The 21,241-nt window shown below is 43.6% G+C and overlaps 1 long non-coding RNA gene across 1 annotated transcript; it reads right to left on the bottom strand.

Annotated features, from left to right (window-relative positions):
- Positions 1 to 1,470: 1,470 nt before the first annotated feature.
- Positions 1,471 to 3,357, bottom strand: LOC147976564 (uncharacterized). The gene is made up of 3 exons (XR_015602151.1): positions 3,113 to 3,357; positions 2,085 to 2,202; positions 1,471 to 1,591 (listed from the first exon to the last, which is right to left on the bottom strand). It is a non-coding gene; the product is annotated as an uncharacterized LOC147976564 (long non-coding RNA).
- Between the last annotated feature and the right edge of the window lie 17,884 nt (positions 3,358 to 21,241).

Raw genomic sequence — 21,241 nt, 5'->3', positions numbered from 1 at the left:
ATATCAAGGAACACATGGTTCAGTTATAGTCATACAACCTATACAAAGATTAGGCAAAAAATGTATTTCAACCTGAGGACCAGCATGTCTGCCTCAGCAACTATCTAAAATTATCAAATATGCCAACAATTATTTATTGATGCTTCCCACTAAGCTTCATTAGCTATAGGTGAAATGATGAGAGGTCCAGGAAGAGCTAACACCTCATATAATCAAACACACAATGATAATAATTAAGAGAGAACCTATCAGATAAAGCACGCAATTTCATCTCAATCCGTTTGTGAAAAGGATTGTTCAAGCCTTCAGAGTTCTTATTCTGATATTTTTAAATCGACCCTATGAATTTGGATAGGACAACTTGATGGGTCCTGATAAACATGAACATATGGGATATATAACAGTTTACTTTTGCTTATCATATACACATTAATCAAGAAGGAAGAAACTGACAATCACTTAGAAGGAACATATGGCTCGTACATGCATGTAAGTCATAGATGAGTACATTGTATTACAGAATTCTAGTTTCTGAACCAGTTTAAATATCAGGGTTTCTTCGTAAAAAAAAGTTTGACAATGGAAATGGTTAACCTTTGAACCAATCACTCTCAACAGTTTGTTGGCATCTGAAGCAGATCAAGATTTATTTTAGTTTTAGCATGATCAATGTTCTATTTGTTCTGAAACCTAAGTTCTTAATTCTGTAATTGCAGCAAATCCTTAACTATCAGTATAACATAGATGAGTAATGCCTAATCAATCAACAACAGAATTGGAAATGAAAACTGTAACTTATTACCCAGTTCCTCGCGCCGGGTGAAGTAGCAGGTTATGTTTCCAAGGGTCGAATCACTCCAAGAGATCGATGGGCAAACCATGTTCCTGCAGTAGCAACCTCTAGCGACTTTTACCCAAGTGGAGAATTAGCAGAGAGATAAATGGATGGGTTAAGTGTGTGTGAGATAGAGAAAGAGAGGAATCAACGCAATGACAGTGCAACGTCGCCTCTAGGCCACCGCCACGGCCCCTGTTCACCACCACCTGACTTTCTCATTTCCCTACCATAGCGTGTCCTTAGGACGTTGCCCTAGTCTCGTGCTCGCGCCAGTGCCACACACACCCTTAGAATGCTAGCCTCATGCTCCCACCCGCGACGGCACGAGAGTAGAAGGCAACCTTGAGGAAGTACTGCAAGCTCGATATCGATTGAGACGCACCTTGACTGATGGCGGCAGACTATGAGAAGACGTGACGCACTCCAGCTCACCATTGAATTAGTTCTGCACACATCAAGATTTAAAACAGAAGAATAAAAATATGACAAATTATTCAGATAAGATTGTAAGCTCAATGTGCACGCAACATGATACTAATTTATGCATGCACTTGTTATGAGTATTGCAGGTGCCATTTGAAAATAAAGTAATCACTATTGATATACGCATACACTTGCCTTGCACAAACTGAGCCTCCATGCACCTGCAATCATGCATCAAACTTGCACGTATGAAGTACATCTGTATTTACTGAAGGTCAATAATTTTCCAGTTTGGTAGCCATTGGCAATCATGCATTGCAATCTGGTAGTCTGCACATTAATATAAAAAGAAACAATTTGAGGTTGGGCACGTTGCTAATATGAATCGCTTTTTAGTTTTACGATGCTGTTTTACCCACAAGATGGCAGAGGGCATCTGGGTTTGACACTTTACTGGCCATCTGCCAATTTTTAATGATTCCTTTTAATACTCATAAAAAAAGATGCTGAACTATTGGCATAGAGTCAAAACCAGTCAAGAGATTATCTAATTAGCACCATGATACTACAACCAAGTGATATAATTTGGAATACCGATGAATAAGTGTTCGCTTCGTCCCAAGTGGAAATCCAAGCATCATAGTTATCGGAATACAAATGGTGGAAATTGGTTCAGAAATCAGCGTAAACAATATATTCTTAGTACCACGATTCTATAATCAGGTATTCAAGTGTTTAATGAGACGTATCATCCATGTACTTCTCTTACATTACAAATTTATGATACATAGTGCAATAATAGCAATAAAGTAAAAAACATTACCTTATTGCGTAAAGTAGTATGATTGGTCTCCTTGGCATGTTCATATGAGTTATTTCCTCCAACCATGATGACACCACGTGCACGGCGTCGCTACTTAGATCATGATAATCCAATCGAGCTGGCAAATAAAATTCTAATTAGATAATGTGAGCACAAAGAAACACCTTCCGATTTTATCAACTGGCACGGTTGATAATTTTACATGGTTCTCCCTTGCATCACACAGGGTTTTAAGAATTAAAGAGGGAATGCATATGATTGAGATGTGCATGCTACTTAGCAAAAAAAATTCTGAATGGTGGGGTGGAATAAAAAATCGTCTTCTATACTTCCCAGTTTCTTCCACTGAAAATAATAGCGCGCTATAGCGCCCCTAATAGCATGCTATAGCGTGTGGAGAATTGTCTCGCTAAATAAATCAATGTATAATGCCTCGCTAATAGCACGATATAGCGTGTTATAGCACGCTAATAGGGTATTTTCAGGGGCAACGCTATTTTCTGTAGCGCGCTATTTTTTTCCTTCACTTTCTTCTCAATACCAAATAAAGCTATCAAATAACTTCGCCTTGTACTTTGAAGATTAGAATGGTTAGCAAGTCCATTGTTCAGTGATTGTGGTTGTGCAATGTGGAATTACTCCGGTGGAAATATTAGACCGTGCTAGAACTGAAGACCTAGATGACCAAGCATTATGTTTCTTCACACATTGACATGTCAAGATAACTTCACAATTTTTTGAGGATACCTGAGTACAACCACTCAGATAGTTTGAATACATTAGCATGAGGATATCCAAAACGTCAGAAATCAAAGTATGGTCACCTTGGGATCTAGTGGGAGATGCCAATTCTTGTGCTAAACTGTTGCAGGCCCTTCCCACCGAGCAGATCTGATGGGACTAAAAGCTGGACAGGGCAGCTTTGACAGGGAGGGAGGAAGCACAATGGAAGAGGAGTACGAGGGGGTGGAGGAGGATAGGCTATGGGGAGAAGAAGAGGTGGGGCGAGGGTAGGGAGATGGTGCTACCTGGGCCGTCGTCCGTCGTTGTCGCCACCGCGCCGCTCCTGCTCGTCGCCCTCCCCGCGTCTAGCTCCTCCTTTGGCTGCAGTGTACTACCAGTTGAGGTCGCCTGTCGTTGTCGCCACTGCGCCGCTTCTGCACGCCGTCCTCGGCCCACCCCGCGTTGAGCTCCTCCTTGGCTGCCGCTTGAGGTCGCCATAGACGAGAATAAGTCGGCGGCGACGACTCATAGGCATGGGATCAGTAGCGAGGGATTTGGGGAACGGAAGTGGGGGTGGGACGTGCGTACGTGGGTTGTTTTCTTTTGTTTTTTGTTTTTGCTTTAGCGTGCGGGGAGATGGTGGGAAGGAGGTCTGATTTTTCTCACGTAGGTGCGAGGGAGGTCGAACCATCATGACGTTCGATTCACCTTTAATAGTAGAGATCTTTCATGTACTTAGCATAACGATTGGTTTTGAGCATATCAGTTAATCGCATACACAAAAAGATAGGTCTAATCATTTCAGCAAAGCGCTCAAAATCCTCATCATCCTTTTTCTTGGATGGTTTGGGAGGAAAAGGCATGGGTTTCTGAACCCATAGTTCTCTTTCTTTACCATGTTTCCTAGCAACAAAGTCTTTCTTATCATAACGTTGATTCTTTAATTGTGGGTTATCAAGATCAACAACAGGTTCAATTTCTATATCATTATCATTACTAGGTTGAGCATCGTCATGGACATTATTATTAATATTATCGCTAGTTTCAGGTTCATTACGAGATTGTGTTTCAACATCAGAAATAGAAATATCATTTGGATTCTTAGGTGTTTCAACAATAGGATCACTAGAACCATGCAAAGTCCTATCATTTTTCTTTTTCTTCTTTTTAGAAGATCTAGGTGCATCTATATTATTTCTCTGAGAATCTTGCTCAATTCTCTTAGGGTGGCCTTCACGATACAAAGGTTCCTGAGTCATTCTACCAGTTCTAGTAGCCACTCTAATAGCATAATCATTATCTTTACTATTCAATTCATTGAGAATATCATTTTGAGCTTTAAGTACTTGTTCTACTTGAGTGGTAACCATAGAAGCATGTTTACTAATAAGTTTAAGTTCACCTTTAACATTAGCCATATAATCACCCAAGTGTCCAAGCATATTTGAATTGTATTTCAATTGTCTACCAAAATAAGCATTAAAATCTTCTTGCTTAGCCATAAATTTATCAAACTCATCTAAGCATGGGCTAGCAATTTTAGTAAATTGGATTATAGCTTTATCATATCTATAGAGAGAATTTACCTTTACTACATGTGTCGGGTTATCAAGACCATGAGTTTCTTCAATAGGTAAAGGATTAAGATTATATGTTTCTTCAACAGGCGGTAAATTAAGACCATGTATTTCTTCAATAGGAGGTAAATTCTTAACATCTTCAGCTTTAATACCCTTTTATTTCATAGATTTATTTTCCTCTTGCATATCTTCAGGACTGAGAAATAGAATACCCTCTTCTTTGGAGTTGGTTTAGGAATAGGCTCAGGAATTGGCTCTGGAGGTGTCCAATTATTTTCATTTGTCAACATATTATTCAATAGAATTTCATCTTCATCCAGTGTTCTTTCCCTGAAAATAGAACCAGCACAACTATCCAAGTAATCTCTGGAGGCATCGGTTAGTCCATTATAAAAGATATTAAGTATTTCATTTTTCTTAAGAGGATGATCAGACAAAGCATTAAGTAATTGGAGAAGCCTCCCCCAAGCTTGTGGGAGACTCTCTTCTTCAATTTGCACAAAATTATATATATCCCTTAAAGCAGCTTGTTTCTTATGAGCAAGAAAATATTTAGCAGAGAAGTAATAAATCATATCCTGTGGACTACGCACACAACCAGGATCAAGAGAATTAAACCATATCTTAGCATCACCCTTTAATGAGAACGGAAATATTTTAAGGATATAAAAATACCGAGTTCTCTCATCTTTAGTAAATAGGGTAGCTATATCATTTAATTTAGTAAGATGTGCCACAACAGTTTCAGATTCATAACCATGAAAAGGATCATATTCAACCAAAGTAATTATATCTGGATCAACAGAGAATTCATAATCCTTATCAGTAACAAAGATAGGTGAAGTAGCAAAAGTAGGGTCGGGTTTCATTCTAGCATTTAGAGATTGCTTACTCCATTTAGCTAATAATCTTTTAAGTCCAGGTCTATTTCTTCAAGCTAAAATGGCTAAAGAAGCATCTTGATCAAAAACATAACCCTTAGGGATAGCAAGTGGTTCTTCATCATCACTTTCATCAGTATCATCAGATTCAGTATTTTCAATTTCTCTAGCCCTAGCAAGTTGTTCATCAAGAAAAGCACTAAGTGACATAGTAGTATCAGGCGTAGAGGTAGTTTCATCATAAGTATCATGCATAGCAGAAGTGGCATCATCAATAACATGCGACATATCACAACGAATAGCAGAAGCAAGTGTAGGTGTCGCAAACTTATTCATAACAGAAGGTGAATCAAGTGCAGAGCTAGATGGCAGTTCCTTACCTCCCCTCGTAGTTGAGGGATAGATCTTGGTTTTTGGATCTCTCAAGTTCTTCATAATGATAAGCAGATATATATCCCAAGTGACTCAAAGAATAAAGCTATGCTCCCCGACAATGGCGCCAAAAAATAGTCTTGATAACCCACAAGTATAGGGGATCGCAACATTTTTCGAGGGTAGAGTATTCAACCCAAATTTATTGATTCGACACAAGAGGGGCCAAAGAATATTCTCAAGTATTAGCAGCTGAGTTGTCAATTCAACCACACCTGGAAACTTAATATCTACAGCAAAGTGTTTAGTAGCAAAGTAATATGATAGTAGTGATAACGGTAACAAAAGGTAACGGTAGTAAAAGCAATGTTTTTGGTATTTTGTAGTGATGATAGCAATAGAAACAGAAAAGTAAATAAGCGAAGAACAATATATGGAAAGATCGTAGGAAATGGATCGGTGATGGAGAATTATGCCGGATGCGGTTCATCATGTAACAGTCATAACCTAGGGTGACACAGAACTAGCTCCAGTTCATTGATATAATGTAGGCATGTATTCCGAATATAGTCATACGTGCTTATGGAAAAGAACTTGCATGACATCTTTTGTCCTACCCTCCCGTGGCAGCGGGGTCCTTACGGAAACAAAGGGATATTAAGGCCTCCTTTTAATAGAGAACCGGAACAAAGCATTAACACATAGTGAATACATGAACTCCTCAAACTACAGTCATCACCGGTAAGTATTCCGATTATTGTCACTTCGGGGTTAACGGATCGTAACACATAATAGGTGACTATAGACTTGCAAGATAGGATCAAGAACACACATATATTGATGAAAACATAATAGGTTCAGATCTGAAATCATGGTACTCGGGCCCTAGTGACAAGCATTAGGCATAGCAAAGTCATAGCAACATCAATCTCAGAACATAGTGGACACTAGGGATCAAACCCTAACAAAACTAACTCGATTACATGATAGATCCCATCCAACCCATCATCGTCCAGCAAGCCTACGATCGAATTACCCACGCACGATGGTGAGCATCATGAAATTGGTGATGGAGGATGGTTGATGATGACGATGACGACGGATTCCCCTCTCCGGATCCCCGAATGGACTCCAGATCAGCCCTCTCGAGAGGTTTCAGAGCTTGGCGGCGGCTCCGTATCGTAAAACGCGATGATTTTTTCTCTCTGATTTTTTTCTCATCGAAACTCAATATATGGAGGTGGAGTTGGAGTCGGAGACGCAACAGGGGGGCCACGAGGTAGGGGGGCGCGCCCCCCACCCTCGTGGCAAGACGGTGGGCCCCCTGGCCTTCATCTTTGGCAGGTATTTTTTTTATTTTCTGAAAAGTGTCTCCATGAAGTTTCAGGTCATTCCGAGAACGTTTGATCCTGCACATAAATAACACCATGGTAGTTCTGCTGAAAACAACGTCAGTCCGGGTTAGTTCCATTCAAATCATGCAAGTTAGAGTCCAAAACAAGGGCAAAAGTGTTTGGAAAAGTAGATGCGTTGGAGACGTATCATCCACTCTCCCGCAACCCGATGTACTCTCTACTTGAACATGGTACTTTATACTTCATATTATTATCCAATGATGTGTTGCCATCCTATGATGTCTGAGTAGATTTTCGTTGTCCTATCGGTGGTTGGTGAATTATATGATTGATTTAATTTTCTTGTGGTTATGTTGCTGTCCTTTGGTGCCCATCATATGAGCGCGCGCGTGGATCACACCATAGGGTTAGTTGTATGTTGATAGGACTATGTATTGGCGGGCAAGAGTGACAGAAGCTTCAACCCAGCATAGAAATTGATGCATACGGGATTGAAGGGGGACCAATATATCTTAATGCTATGGTTGGGTTTTACCTTAATGAACGTTAGTAGTTGCGGATGCTTGCTAATAGTTCCAATCATAAGTGCATCGAATTCCAAGGCAGGGATGACATGCTAGCAGTGGCCTCTCCCACATAAAACTTGCTATCGGTCTAGTAAAGTAGTCAATTGCTTAGGGACAATTTCGCAACTCCTACCACCACTTTTCCACACTCGCTATACTAACTTTATTGCTTCTTTATCTAAGCATCCCCTAGCTTTTATTGATGTGCTCTTTATTATCTTGCAAACCTATCCAAAACACCTACAAAGTACTTCTAGTTTCATACTTTTTTTAGGTAAAGCGAACGTCAAGCGTGCGTAGAGTTGTATCGGTGGTTGATAGAACTTGAGGGAATATTTGTTCTACCTTTAGCTCCTCGTTGGGTTCGACAGTCTTACTTATCGAAAGAGGCTACAATTGATGCCCTATACTTGTGGGTAATCAGCATCGTCCGGAGTATTGTTTTCTCCGGTGCCGGTATTGCTGTCCTTTGAACAACGTGACTTAGAGCAGCACCGAGGACGCCGGCGTTTTGCTGTGTCTCAGGAGGTTTGTTCTCAACTAGATTTTCTTTGTCATCGCCGCTATTCTCCTTTGGTGCATCCACCATGTACACATTGTACGAGGAAGTGGCCGTCCAACGTCCGGTGAACGGTGGGTACTGGGCCTCTTCTTCTCCAGCATCGTCGTTCATACCGTCGATGTCATCGGAGCTGTAATCGAGCATGTTAGTTAAGTCTTCTACAGTGGCTATAAAGTGGGTGGCGGGTGGGGAGTGAAATTCCCTGTCATCAGCTTCTAGTTCGAACCGAATATAGTTTGGCTGTGAGTCCCCCGCCAAGGACAGGTTCTTTAATGAGATTAGCACATCGCCCAAGGGTGAGTGCTGGAAGATGTCTGCGGCGCTGAACTCGAAGATCGATAAACGATCAAGTTCGGCATCCGTGGACTCACATGGTTCGGAACTTACACCCAAAGACGAGTCCGGGGTTCTGGTGACACAAACATTGTGTGAGTTTAAGTCCATGTGCGGCTCCAACGCCGGGGAATCTATGAACTCCGTGGTGGGGTTGAACCTCCAGTCCTTAGATGGCGTCGTATGCTCCAGATCTAAGGCCAGAGCAGTTACATGAGCTATCTCCTGCATGTGGTTTGATGAAAGATTTAGGTCATGTTCATCGAGGTGACCAGAAGCGATCGCCGCGGTCTCAAATCCAGCGAAGATCAAATCTCCACGGATGTCCGTGACGTAGTTCAAGCCTCCAAATCTGATATGATGGCCGGGGGCATAGCTATTGATCTGCTCCAGATGGCCAAACGAGCTGGTCCGCAGTGCGAAGCCGCGAAACATGAAAATCTGTCCGGGAAGGAAGGTTTCTCTTTGGACAGCGTCATTGTTGACGATTGAAGGAGTCATCGAACCCTTTTAGGACGGCACAGTGGAACTCTCAATGAAAGCACGAATGTGCGTATCAAAACCAGCGGATCTCGGGTAGGGGGTCCCGAACTGTGTGTCTAAGGTCGATGGTAACAGGAGACAAGGGACACGATGCTTCCCCAGGTTCGGGCCCTCTCTATGGAGGTAATACCCTACGTCCTGCTTGATTGATATTGATGAATATGAGTATTACAAGATTTGATCTACCACGAGATCGTAATGACTAAACCCTAAAAGTCTAGTATGGCTATGATTATGATAATGAGGATGAATCCTCCTCTCCGGACTAAGTCCCCTGGTTTATATAGACACCAAGAGGATCTAGGGTTACAGAAGGTTGGTTACAAAGAAGAGAATCTACATATTTGGTCGCCAAGCTTGCCTTCCACACCAAGGAGAGTCCCATCCGGACACGGGTGCAGTCTTCGGTCTTCGTGTCTTCACAGGCCATTAGTCCGGCCCATGGCTAACAGACCGGACGCCCGAGGACCCCTTAGTCCAGGACTCCCTCAACCGCCACATATCTTATCAACTTGCTTCCTAGCAAATTCATAAAATTTGAGACTCCCATCACACGTCTCTTTGGGATCACGCAATACTATAAATCTCTTCGCATTTTTGGTTGTCCATGTTGGCCAAATCTCAGACCATACGACACGCACAAGCTCACATTTCATTTAAGAAATGTGTTTTCCTAGGATATAGTCTGATTGATAGTAGGAGGGGTCGGGGGTTGACATTCCTCGATGTTCCCATAGGAAGGGTCTACATATCTCGAGAGGTCGTGTTTGATGAGGCGGTCTTCCCATTTGAGTCTTCTCATCCCAATATTGACGCACTCATTCACAAAGAAATTCTTCTCTTTCCATCTCATCCCCGGAGTTCTGATCATGAGGGTGATAACAATTGCACTAACCAATACGATAAATGTGCCAATCCTAGACCGCCTTTCGTCCCTGTGCAAGCTAGAGGAAACACAACTGAAAATGATCAAAACATGGAAACCAAGCTATATTTCATGCTCAAGAAGGACAAGCAGCCAAAGCGGAATACAAGGATAATATGGCGGCGCCTACCACCATAGCATGCTGATCTGCCTCAAATTGTGTGATGTGATCAACATCTTCTGTGCCTGCTTACCCTGCAACCAGTACTGATAGAAGCACATGGTCAGCCACACAGACGTGCTCCGGTTTTAGCTCGGCGTCCCCTGTGGCATCGCGTGATTCTGCTTCTCAGGGATCTTCCGCAGATTCTGTGCAACCTCATGTGCAACAACCTTCACCACATCTTCAACCACAACCAACAGTTGTTCCTTGCATCATGACTCTACTGCATAAAGGTATAAGAAATCCAAAAACACGAACTAACACTAGTGCAGAACCGGGCAATAGCAATGGTTCGTAAGGGCCTTTAGTGCTGGTTTGGTAACCGGTGCTAAAGTCATAGGAGCTTGTCCCGCACCTCTTTGAACTGTTAAGAAGGAGATCAATATGCATGTGTATTAGTTGTGTGAGTAGATATCAATAATGGTGTAAAAATTATGAATAGTGTTTTGACAATCGATATCGTACCCACTCCTGTCTTTGAGATTTGCTCCTTTCGGACGCCATCATGCGAATATTCTCGCAAACATAGTATGCACATAGATCATTCCCCGGCGCCTGCTTCAGGGCCTTTATGAGAATGGAATTTGATCAGATAATAATTAATCAAGCATGATAATTAAAGAGATAGCAGCTAGCTAGTACTACTTAATTACTTACCTTGGGTCGATACCATTTCAGATTTTGTTTCCATGGGCCTGGAGTGGCCCTGATGAACTTTTCCCAAGCCCTGCCCGCCGACAAAGAAAATGAATAAATGGGTTATTAAATAGTTGTTATCAGGAAATGAAGAACTAATTAAATAGGCCGAGATATAGTTAATAATGATTGAAATTACCTGTTGACTATCCCCTTCACGATGGTGTACTCACTTGCTTTCTTAAGTAGTGAGTCTAGTACTTCAACTGTTCCTTCATCAACTTTAATGATTAACAAGATCCAGTGAAATCTACATGCACACACGTTTGCATTTCTTAATTAAGCGGGCATATGTAAGCAAAAACATGTAGCTAGCTAGTAGGGAAAAACAGAATTTGTAGTACAAGACAGTGTGACTCACTGGAAGTTGTAAGGAAGTAGTATATCTTCATTGTATTTGAGTTCCTTGAAGAACTGTAGCATGCTTTCCTCTACACTTTTTTCGTGATATGGATCTATTTTCCATGTGTATTCATTAATGGTATTTGGGTCAACGAACCCAATGCCATAGCGTCCACCTTTTTTCATTTCATAAATCTTCATCCTGCATAATACCATAGAAAAGAATATAGTGAGGATAATTACAGGTAATGATTGATCAAAATGATCACTACAGCTAGCTTGAGACTTAAATTACAGAAAGAAATCACTTACAGACAATAGCAACTGATGATAGATTTGTCGAGTGCGTCTTTATTGTATAGCTGAAATAGTTCTGAATACTCAACGGTCACAACTTTCTCATGGTAGTAATGATCCTTGTTGACATTCACCATGAGGGACTCTTGATTGGAAATCTTGGTAATGTCCATGTACCATTGATGCAATTCATACATTCTCGTTGGGAGCTTATTGACCTCCTCTGGCTCAACCAAAGGTTAGCCCCGGGCATATTTCCGTTTTATTTCCTCCTCTCTAGTCGGAGACATGGGCTCGATATCGAGGAGTTGTCCAACAGTGATCCCGATCGATTCAGCCTGCGCAATATGCTCCTCGGTTATTACCACATCGCCCACCCCGGGAACATTAACGGTTTGCCCACAATAATATTGGGCGTGCCTACTCTCATGTGTTGTTGGCACAACAAGCGGGGGGATTGATTGCGTCGCCTGTTCTCCCAGCTGGGGAACGGTTTTACCGCTCCTTTTGCCAGCTGATTTGCTCGAGCTCGAGCTCACCTCTTTCTGTAGACGTGCTCGATTTAACTTCTTGATGTGGCGCTCATAGTCTGTGTCAACAGGCTTGGGAGCTGGTGCTCTAGCCATACGAATGAAGTGGTCAATCTTTTCCACAGGCACTTTCTCCCTTGGCGGCGGTGGCGGTTTCGGTGCAAAATGGGCTTCCACCTCGGCCTTCGATATGGCTACGTTTTCCTCCTCGGACTTGTCGTAAGGCCTCTGCGGAAGAGGCGCGAGGCTTGGACCATATTGAAATCACTTGCCTCCGCCTATACCTCCAGTACTACCTCGACTTGTACCGCTACGCACCATAGCTGAGGCGGCTCTCTTCCGTGATTGCTGAGGCGGCAAAGACGGCTGACGTGGCTGAGTTGGAGGAGGAGGAGTGGCCTGAAGCTGTGCCGGACTTGGAGGAGGAGTGGCCTGAAGCTGTGCCGGACTTGGAGGAGGAGTGGCCTGACGCTTTGCCGGACTTGGAGGAGGAGGAGTGGCCTGAAGCTGTGCCGGACTTGGAGGAGGAGTGGCCTGACGCGTTGGTGGACTTGGAGGAGCGGGAGTCTGCTGACTCGGTGGCGGACTGCGACGAGGAGTCGGATGACGCAGTGTGGGTGGCCTTCGAAAGATGATGCAATCCTTTCTCCATAGGATGATACGATGGTTGGCCTCTCCTAGTGTGTGCTCATCGTCACCTCCAGGAATGTCAAGCTCTAGCCCCGAATATTGGTCCACCACCTCATCAACCAAGACACGAGCATAGCCCGCTGGAATTGGGTTGCAATGGAAGGTTGCCTCGGAGGGATTTGTAAAAGCAAGGGCGTCCGCCACCTTCATGGATATGTTCTTCATTTTGAAGTGTAGCTCGCAGTTAGTGTTCTCCATGATGTCATCCACTGGGTAGCTATCCAGCAATGTGTCGCCCGGGGCGGAACCCACGCTGCTTCTCCGCATGGATGGGACGGTGCTATCCAATGGTGGATCATTCGCTAGCTGCTGAGACCCCCTTTGCTGGCTAAGTGAGTCGATCTGCTCCTGCTGCCGCTGGAATTTGACTGCCAAGTCCGCGCGCGCTGATTCTAGGCCTTGAAGGCGTTCATAGTCTAGCTTCCTCTGCTCCTCCTCCATCTTCCTCTTCTTCTCCTCCGCAATCTTCTTTCTCGCACGGGTTCTGTAGTCGGTGTTCCAGTCCGAAACCCCTCATACCACGGAATAGCGCCCATGCCTCATGTTCTTCCCGGGTGTTTAGGATTTCCCAGGGCACGCGTAAGCTCGTCGTTCTCTCTGTTGGGATCAAACAACCCCGATCGAGCCCCTTCTATTGCAACAAGTAGCTTATCTTCGACTCCGTCCAGACATGCCTTCTTCGAAACTTTGCCTGTCTTCGGGTCCAACTCCCCCCATGCGCATAGAACCAAGTCCTGCACCTGGGGGGCCAGCTCAATGTTTCTGGAGTGACACCTGCATCCAGCATCTCTTTCTTAGACTTATCCCACTTAGGCAGTCCCACCGCATAGCCACCTGGCCCCAGCTTATGGAACTTATCCTTTTTTGCGGCATTGGCCTTGTTTATTCTCAACCGTTCCTTAGATAATTCCGAATCCTTGAATTTCACGAAATCGTCCCAATGAGCACTTTGGTTCTCTAGTGTTCCCTCAAATACTAGAGTCTTCCTTCCTTCGTTGACGTACTTGGCCCATTCACGAATCTTGTGGTTCTTGAATGCAACCGCCATCTTCCTAAGAGCAGCGTCCTTGACTTTCTCCACATCTGCATCTGTGAAATGATCTGGTAGGGTGAAATGTTCCATGAGCGTTTCCCAAAGCAGAAGTTTTTGTCTGTCGTCGACAAAAGTAACTCCTGGACGTGGCTTTGCTGGCTCTCTCCATTCTTGAAGGGAGATTGGGAGTTGGTACTTCACAAGAACTCCGCACTGACGAATGAACTTGTCCGCAATCTTCTTAGGCGCTAATGGTTCGCCATTAGGTCAGATTGCCTCGATATTGTACTTTATGCCCTCCTTCAACTTTTTGTTCGGTCCTCGTTTCGTCCTGTTGCCTGAAGATTTTCTCGATCCGGATGGCTGAAAGAAGAAAGATCGATTCGTTAATATATCTTCAAGTCATTTAAAACATGTGATGATCACCAGATGCCTGCTTATATAAATATATATACCTCGCCGGTCTTTGTTGTTTCAAGATCAACATTTTCTTCGTCATGTTCATAGTTCATGACTTCATCAATTCGGTCGTCGCGATCGAATATCATATCACCCTCCCCGGTGTTGTTTAGATATTCGGAGCCGTCATAATCTTCTTCATTCTGATCATCATCTGGCCCGCGAGGATTGCGTATGATATTGAACAGGGCCTCTTCTCCCTCTCTGCCGGTATTGTCCGCCATAGGTTTTGTTTAACTAATCCAAAAGAAATATATTCAAATTACAATGCATGGATGCAATCAATTAATAAGGAAAAACTGAATCAATCATAGTACATAATAAGCATCATCGAATATAATCTCGAATACATCATCTCGAATAATAGATATAATCTCGAATACATTGTCTCGAATAATAGATATAATCTTGAATACATCGTCTCGAATAATAGATATAATCTCGAATACATCGTCTCGAATAATAGATATAATCTCGAATACATCGTCTCGAATAATATATAATCTCGAATACATTGTCTCGAATATTATATATCGAATACATCACTGGCTAGGTAGCTAATAAAGATCGAATACTACAAAAGAATCTAGGACACTCGCGGTTCCTGCGGCGCGGGCGGTGGACACCCAAAGAGAAGGAACCCTCACAGGATCATAGCTGAAGTGAGATCCCTGAAGAAACTGCCAGGTATTGGAGAACCTGCCGCCCTCTAATGCAACCATGTAGCGATGGACGTGCTCGTCCTCCCTGACACGGCGACGTACCACCTCTGGCGGGGCCGGCTCCCTCCGCACCGAAACTGTCCCACGCGAACGCCACCAAACGAGATCAGGGTCGATGACGGGACCCGGGGCCGGGTTCCTCATCAAGCGGCGCGCCCCTCCAGGCAACACCTCCCAGTGCCAGCCCGGCGGAGCCCAGTCCCAGACATGGGTCAGCCGGACGTCGTCGCGGACGGGTCGACGGCGAGGATGCGGGCCGGGCATCGTCGAGAACAAATACTAGCTATATGCCCGCAAAAAGTACATTTTTTTAATGATTGGATTTTGATAACTAAAATTTCTAACATTTCTATATAACTAACATTCCTATAACATTTCTAACAATGCTATATAAGTAACATTTCTATAACATTTCTAATATTTCTATAACTATAAAACAGAAAAAATTATAACATTTCCATATATATATCTATCATTTGTATAACATTTCTAAAATTTCTATAACTAAAAAAGAAAAATTTCTAACTTTTTTATAAATATTTCTATAACTAAAAAACAAAAAAAATTCTAACAATTCTAACTTTTTTATAACTATTTCTATAACTAAAAAACAGAAAAATTTCAAACAATACTAACATTTCTATAACATTTCTAACAATGTTATATAACTAACTATTTCTATAACTAAAAAAAGAAAAATTTCTGACATTTTTATAACTATTTCTATAACTAAAAAATTAAAAAATGTATGTGTGTGTGATCACCGGCGAGGCGAGAGGCGACGGGGGGCGGCGACGGGGACGGCGACGGGCGCGGCGATGACGGGGATGGCGACGACGGGGACAGGGACGGGGCGGCGACGACGGGGACGTATGGGCCGGGGCGGCGACGACGGGGACGGGGCGGCGATGACGAAGATGGGGATGACGCGGGACGGGCCGGGACGGGGCGGCGGTGATGACGGGGACGACGGGGACGGGGATGACGGGGCGGCGACGACGGGGATGGGGCGGCGACGGGGGCGGCGACGAGGGATATGGAGACGGGGGCCGCGGGCGACGGGGCAGAGGAGAAGAAGCGGATGAGAAACTGAAAATTTTGAAGTGTTTAGTTATATAGGATGGACCTTTAGTACCGGTTGGAGCCACCAACCGGTACTAAAGGCCTGTTTTGGCCAGGCCAAGCGGCGGGAAGCGCACCCCCTTTAGTACCGGGTGGTGGCTCCAACCGGTACTAAAGGCGCCCCTTTAGTACCGGTTAGTGCCACCACCCGGTACTAAAGGGGGTGCGCTGGCACAGGTGCGGTGCGGCAAGTTTAGTCCCACCTCGCTAGCCGAGGGGCGTCCGCACTGGTTTATAACCCCCCGTGCGGTAGCTCTCTCGAGCTCCTCTCCAAAGCAGGCCTACTGGGCCTACATGTTCTGTGCTGCCCTGTGGGCCTACTGGGCCTTTGCGGGCCTGCATCCTGGCCCAACAACAGGTTGGGTTTCTAGTCGTTCTGTCCCAGTAGGCGGGCTTTTTTAATTTTTTTTGCTTTATTTATTTTTGAGTTGTTTTTTGTGTATTTAGAGTTTATTTGTGAATATTTTTGCTTTAGGTACAAAAAATTACAAACTTTCTGTTAGTGCCCGTAGTTTTCAAATTTGAATAGTTTAAATTTTGAATTATTTGAAATTAGTGTGAATCACTAGTTTGTGAATAACTTAACTTTATAAATCAGTAATGGCATGAAAGAATTTGTTTGCACATAAAATTTCTTCGCGTTTCAAATGCCAAAACACATAACTACACTAACTATTATAGAGATTCCCTCCTGGGTGTGAAACACAGAAGAAAGTGATGATAGTGAAGTCGATCACATCCCAGATCTTTGGGTGTGAAACTTTTTCTTCGCGTGTGTCCCTTTGCGCCGTAACCATGGAAAATCTTCATCATTTAACGGGATGCTCGGGTCAATATTCACTGTGAATGGAGCAATTTCATCAAACTTTTCATAATCTTCTGACATGTCTGTCTTGTCATCCACTCCCATGATGTTTCTCTTCCCAGAAAGAACTATGTGCCGCTTTGACTCATCGTACGATGCATTCGCTTCCTTATCTTTTCTTTTTCTCGGCTTGGTAGACATGTCCTTCACATAGAAAACCTGTGCCACATCATTGGCTAGGACGAATGGTTCATCTGCATACGCAAGATTGTTGAGATCCACTGTTGTCATTCCGTACTGCGGGTCTTCCGTTACCCCGCCTCGTGTCATATTGACACATTTGCACCGAAACAAAGGGACCTTCAAACCACGTCGATAGTCAAGTTCCCATATGTCCTATATATAACCATAATATGTTTCCTTTCCCGTCTTGGTTTCTGCATCAAAGCGGACACCACTATTTTGGTTGGTGCTCTTCTTATCTTGGGCGATCGTGTAAAATGTATTACCATTTATCTCGTACCCTTTGAAAGTCATTATATTCGAAGATGGTAACTGGGACAGCAAGTACATGTCATCTTGAATAGAGGCGTCATGCATGGTACGTGTTTGCAACTAGCTGGCGAAACTCCTGGTTTGTTCACGTGTAATCCAGTCATCAGACTGCTCCGGGTGTTTGGAGCGTAGCAAATTCTTGTGTTCATCCATATACGGAGCCACGAAGGAGGAATTCTGTAGAACTATGTAGTGTACTTCAGTGAGAGAATGTCCGTCCATACATATTATTTGTTCCCCTCCTAGCGTGCCTTTTCCATCCAGTCTACCCTTATGTCGCGATTCAGGAACACCAATCGGCTTAAGGTCAGGAATAAAGTCAATACAAAACTCAATGACCTCCTCATTTTCATGGCCCTTGGAGATGCTTCCTTCTGTCCTAGCACGGTTATGAACATATTTCTTTAAGACTCCCATGAACCTCTCAAAGGGGAACATATTGTGTAGAAATACAGGACCCAAAACGTTAATCTCTTCGCATAGGTGAACTAGGACGTGTGTCATAATGTTGAAGAAGGATGGTGGGAACACCAACTCGAAACTGACAAGACATTGCACCAAATCATTCTCTAACCTTGGTATGATTTCTGGATCGATTACCTTCTGAGAGATTGCATTGAGAAATGCACATAGCTTCACAATGGCTAATCGAACGTTTTCTGGTAGAAGCCCCCTCAATGCAACCGGAAGCAGTTGCGTCATAATCACATGGCAGTCATGAGACTTTAGGTTCTGGAACTTTTTCTCTACCATGTTTATTATTCCCTTTATATTCGACGAGAAGCCAGACGGTACCTTAATACTGAGTAGGCATTCAAAAAATATTTCCTTCTCTTCTTTGGTAAGAGCGTAGCTTGCATGACCCTGATGTATGCCGTCTTTTCCGTGCATACATTGTTGGTCCTCCCGTGCCTCAGGTGTATCTTTTGTCTTCCCATACACGCCCAAGAAGCCAAGCAGGGTCACACAAAGATTCTTTGTCACGTGCATCACGTCGATTGCGGAGCGGACCTCTAGGTCTTTCCAATTGGGCGGGTCCCAAAATATAGATTTCTTCTTCCACATGGGTGCGCGTCTGTCAGTGTCATTCGGAACAGGTTGTCCACCAGGACCCTTTCCAAAGACCACCTTCAAATCCTTGACCATATCATGTACATCAGCACCAGTACGGTGGCGAGGCTTCGTCCGGTGATCTGCCTCACCTTTGAAATGCTTGCCTTTCTTTCTTACGGGATGCCTGCTTGGAAGAAATCGACGATGTCCCAGGTACACATTCTTCTTACAATTAGCCAAATATATACTATCAGTATCGTCCAAACAGTGCGTGCATGCGCGGTATCCCTTGTTTGTCTGTCCTGAAAGGTTACTGAGAGTAGGCCAATCATTGATGGTCACGAACAACAACGCCTTTAGGTCAAATTCTTCCCCCATGTGCTCATCCCACACACGTACACCTGTTCCATTCCACAGTTGTAAGAGTTCTTCAACTAATGGCCTTAGGTACACATCAATGTTGTTGCGGGGTTGCTTAGGGCCTTGGATGAGCACTGGCATCATAATGAACTTCCGCTTCATGCACAACCAAGGAGGAAGGTTATACAAACATAGAGTCACAGGCCAGGTGCTATGGTTACTGCTCTGCTCCCCAAAAGGATTAATGCCATCTGCGCTTAGACCAAACCATATGTTCCTTGCGTCATCTGCAAACTCCTTCCCGTACTTTGTTTCGATTTTTCTCCACTGCGACCCGTCAGCGGGTACTCTCAACTTTCCGTCTTTCTTACGGTCTTCTCTGTGCCATCGCATCGCCTTGGCATGCTCTTTGTTTTGGAACAAACGTTTCAACCGTGGTATTATAGGAGCATACCACATCACCTTGGCAGGAATCTTCTTCCTGGGGCGCTCGCCCTCGACATCACCAGGGTCATCGCAGCTGATCTTATAGCGCAATGCACCGCATACCGGGCAAGCGTTCAAATCCTCGTACTCACCGCAGTAGAGGATGTAATCATTAGGGCATGCATGTATCTTATGCACCTCTAACCCTAGAGGGCAGACAGCCTTCTTTGCTTCGTACGTACTCGCGGGCAATTCGTTGTCCTTTGGAAGCATATCCTTTATCATTACCATCAACTTTCCAAATCCCTTGGCAGATACACCATTCTCTGCCTTCCATTGCAGCAATTCCAGTGTGGTTCCCAGCTTTTTCTTGTCGCCTACGCAATTCGGGTACAACAATTTTTTGTGATCCTCTAACATGCGCTGCAACTTCTTCTTCTCCAAATCACTTGCGCAGTTTCTCTTTGCATCGGCAATGGCCCGACCTAGATCATCAACGGGCTCATCCGATGCCTCTTCTTCAGCTTCTTCCCACATTGCCGGCTCAGCTTCTTCCCGCATTACCGGCTCAGGTTCTTCCCTCATTGTTGTATCATCGTATTCAGGGAACCCATGGCCAGGATAGCTGTCGTCGTCCTCTTCTTCTTCATTGTCTTCCATCATAGCCCCTCTTTCTCCATGCTTGGTCCAAACATTATAGTGGGGCATGAAACCGGACTCAAACAGGTGGACGTGAATGGTTCTTGACGTAGAGTAATTGTGACCATTCTTTCAGCCAGCACATGGACAAGGCATAAAACCATCCGCTCGCTTGTTTGCCTCAGCCGCAAGCAGAAAAGTACGCATGCCATTAATGAACTCGGGAGAGCATCGGTCATCGTACATCCATTGCCGGCTCATCTTCAATACACAGCACCGAAAACATCAAATTAATACAATACATAAAGTTCATACATAAATATCATACAACACTTAAATGCAACAAACAAATAACTCTCTAGCTAAAGAATTTAAATGCAACAACAAATGCGATCAAGATCGCAACTAAGGTAACAATTGATCCAACAGCATAATGATACCAAGCCTCACTATGAATGGCATATTTTCTAATCTTTCTAATCTTCAAGCGCATTTTCTCCATCTTAATCTTGTGATCATCGACGACATCGGCAACATGCAACTCCAATTCCATCTTCTCCCCCTCAATTCTTTTCAATTTTTCCTTCAAATCCTCGTTTTCTCTTTCAACTAAATTTAACCTCTCGACAATAGGGTCGGTTGGAATTTCCGGTTCAACTACCTCCTACATACAAATATCTATCACTGGTAGAAAAAGGGCCTATAGTCCCGGTTCGTAAGGGAACCGGGACTAAAGTGTCGGTACTAATGCCCTGACCCTTTAGTCCCGGTTCAATCCAGAACCGGGACTAAAGGGCGCGGCCACGTGGAGCTCCACCTTTAGTCCCGGTTGGTAACACCAACCGGGACTAAAGGAAATTTTATGATTTTTTTTGAAAAAAAAATTTGAAATTTTTTTTTGAATTTTTTTTATTTTCAAACTTCTGAATTATTTTAACCTCTAGTCTGTAATCACCACCCCTCATCACTTCTCAATTTATCCTCTAATCACCCCTCATCATTCCAAATCATTTAACTTCCCAAACGGTCACCCATCCTCCCACTCCCCCAGCCTGAGCACGCTTAACTTCCGGGTTCTATTCTCCCTCGCTCCAAGTCTGCACTTGTTGTTTTCCTGACAATAGTAAGATGTCAATCCTATTAACCTTCAGGAATTTTGCTTGAGCATGAAGTGACACATTTCACTGTTTGAGTTTGAAACTATTATTTAAAAAAAACAATAATTATTTAGTAACACTAATATTTCTTGAATAATAAGTTTGACCATTGTTTGACCACAGTTTGACCACAGTTTGACCAGATTTGACCAAAATTGAAATAACTAAAATAATTATTTAGTAACACTAATATTCTAGAATAATTAGTTTAACCATTGTTTGACCACAGTTTGCCCACTGTTTGAATATTTTTCAATTTTTTCCACTC

This window comes from Triticum urartu, chromosome 4A (genome assembly GCF_056163025.1).
Source record: "Triticum urartu cultivar PI428250 chromosome 4A, HENAU_Tu73, whole genome shotgun sequence".
Taxonomy (NCBI): Eukaryota; Viridiplantae; Streptophyta; class Magnoliopsida; order Poales; family Poaceae; genus Triticum; species Triticum urartu.
This window is presented reverse-complemented; position numbering and strand designations above follow the sequence as displayed.